This window comes from Myotis brandtii, unplaced genomic scaffold (genome assembly GCF_000412655.1).
Source record: "Myotis brandtii unplaced genomic scaffold, ASM41265v1 scaffold312, whole genome shotgun sequence".
Taxonomy (NCBI): Eukaryota; Metazoa; Chordata; class Mammalia; order Chiroptera; family Vespertilionidae; genus Myotis; species Myotis brandtii.
Window position 1 is genome coordinate 1,377,824 of NW_005361955.1, and position 2,844 is coordinate 1,380,667.

General features: G+C 47.4%; 1 long non-coding RNA gene across 1 annotated transcript; it reads right to left on the bottom strand.

Annotated features, from left to right (window-relative positions):
* Positions 1-220: 220 nt before the first annotated feature.
* LOC106726741 lies at positions 221-1,693 on the bottom strand. Its single transcript, XR_001362840.1, has 2 exons — positions 1,485-1,693; positions 221-773 (listed from the first exon to the last, which is right to left on the bottom strand). It is a non-coding gene; the product is annotated as an uncharacterized LOC106726741 (long non-coding RNA).
* Between the last annotated feature and the right edge of the window lie 1,151 nt (positions 1,694-2,844).

Genomic DNA, 2,844 nt, shown 5'->3' on the forward strand with positions numbered 1-2,844 from the left:
ATGAGAAAGAAAAGAAGAATGCATGTTGATTACTCACAATAGCTAAGACATGGAAACAACTTAAGTGTCCATCGCTAGATGAATGAATAAAGAAGATGAGTATAGATACTGTGGAATGTTATTCAAACATAAGACAGAAAGAAATCCTGCCAGTTGCACAACATGGATGGACCTTGAGGACATTATGCTAAGTGTAATAAATCAGACACAGAAAGACAAATACTGTATGATATCATTTATATGTGGAGTCTAAAAAGTCAAACTCAGAGAAACAGAATTAGAGTGTTGGTTATGAGAGGTTAGGTGGTGGGGAAAATGGGGAGATATTGGTTGAAGGATACAAACTTCCAGCTAAAAGATTAATAAGTTCTGGGGATCTAATGTACAGCAATATATCTATGTAAATATAGATACAGGTAATAATTCATTAGTACTGTATCATATACTTGAATTTTGCTAAGAATAGATCTTAAGTGTTCTCACCACAAAAAAAGAAATGGTAACCATGTGACAGTGTTGTAGGTAGTCAGACAGACATGAGCAGAGCAAGGACGATGATCCAGGTACAGAAGGTCACCAGAGCAGAACACCCCGACACCTAGCAATGGGAAACGTTCAATTCGAGACCTTGCCCCTAGTGCCTCTTTCCACCCTAGAATGGCAGGTGTTTCCCTAGGACCCCTCTCCACCCTAGAATGTCCCCCGTCATGCAGGTAGGATTCTCTTGACCTCTTCTCTTCTGGCATATGGTTAGTCACGTGGTAGACCCCCACCTGTAGAGGAGAACAAGGGGTAGGGGGCTGGAGGAAAGCCCCATCTAACTTCTGTGCAAGGACAGAAGATGACAAGATGACAGGACAGGCCCTGATAGGTCAGTTTGAAGAAGAAAGCAGTTAATTCCCCTCCGAGACTTTAAAAGGAATCCTAGCCCACTCCCACTCTTTGAGTCACCGGCTTGACATTTCTCTGGGAGTATCCTTTCTCTTTGCAGGCTCAAATAAATTTTCTCTAGCGAGTTTGGGTCTTGGCTCTGAATTCTCTTCTTAGCCAGAACACAAGTACCAAGGTTGCTGAACCCTGCCAGGTTTGGTCTGGCCCCACTGGTCAGACACTAGGTGCGGTGCCCGCCACCTACAGCAACAGGATAGAGGTGTTAACTAAAGCTGTGGTGATAGTAAGTGTATCAAATCAACACATTGTACACCTTAAATCTGCACAATGTTTTGTGTCAGTTATATATCTTAATAAATCTGGGGGAAATTATTTTCTAAAAGAATACATGCTGAAGTGTGTAGGAAACCATGAAGGTAATGATGAGCCAACCTCGGAGGCATGGACAGAATATTTCCTCCCAGCCAAGGGCTTGCCCTGACTTCCTCAGGGTGTCTTTTGATCGAGTAAAGTTGTTAATTTTAATCAACTGAAATAGATCTGCTTCTTCTTTTCCAGCACCTTGTCCCCTGTTTGAGAAATCCTGGTCTCACCAAGGCCGTGAAAAGACTGCGCCCGATGTCCCCTGCTCGAATCCATCTTCCATCTCGAATCCTTTCTGTGCACGGAGTTGGGTAGGAAGTCAGGTCTGTGGCTTTCCATAGGATACCCAGTCATGACAGCACAATGTGTTGAAAGAGGTTCCTGTCCCCATTGAATGGAAGTGGGGCTTTTGGGTGTGGCAAGCTCCATGCCATGAACACAAGAGGCGGCTGCCTTATGCGATAGCGTGGGTGAAAGTCTATAGGTTTTATGGTAAACAAGAGAAGCCAGACACACAGAAACGCATTCCAGAGAGGCCTCTGCAGTGAAACAGGGCGGCTGTGGACACCCCGGGGCCGGGTGTGTCTGGGAGGAGCCTTGGGAGGGCCTTCTTGGGTGTGGAAATGTTCTGTGTCTTGACCTGGGTGCGGTGGCTCCACAGGTGTGTGCAAAGGAAAAACATCAATGAGCTGTGCCCTGAGATGAGCTCACTGAACTGTTTGCATGCTATATGCTAATTTAAAAGAAAGCTCTTGGAGCCCGGAAGGAGGGAAAGATCCATTCACACGGAGGTGTTTGTTGTGGGGGCGGAGAAGAGGCTTTGCAGAAGGAAAAAAGGGGCAGCGCAGGCTGGCCTGGCTCCCACTGGGCCCTGCTGTTTCCTATGGGACACGGGCTCACAGAACACCCACCTCAGACAAGGTCCCTTTGGGACCGTGAGACAGCGATTCGATTTGCAGCAAGTACACTTTGCAGTTGTGTCTCAGCCCAGACAAAACAAGGCCCCCAGGCCACCCTCGAAGTACCAAGCATACCTCTTCTCTCAGGCCCCTCTTTCAACTATGATGCATACCCACTACAGCTTTACCATTACAGCTTAATCATGTTTTTAGTCTCCCCTTTCGGTGGGTGAGATTTATTGAGATCCCCAATCACAGAATTTTACTCACTTTCTGGCAGCATCCAATCTACCTTAGGCCCTGCTACCTTAGGCCCTGCTACCTTCCTCCTCCCAATCACTCAAGGAAGCCCAAATCTGTTGACACCCCAGCCTTCCCAGTGGGTGTGAGTAGCAAGGTGGTCTGTGCCCGAGGGCATCTTCAAAACCTGTGGAGTCTGGAAGAATGATCACATGTCTGCTAAGCAGAGAAGGAAGGAAGGGTACTTCAAGCCAAAGGCATAACATGAGCAAACACTTTCACAGAAAGTGGAGGGAAGAGTGTGTTTGTGTCTGGGGCTGGAGAAGGGGGGTACCGTGGAGGTGGGCTGGGGCTGGGGTGTAACTCATGTCAAATGACAGCTACAGAGCAGGGCTAGGACCGGGTGAGGCAGGCCCTCCTTCAGTTTTACATCCAAGGGGCTCAGTCTCCT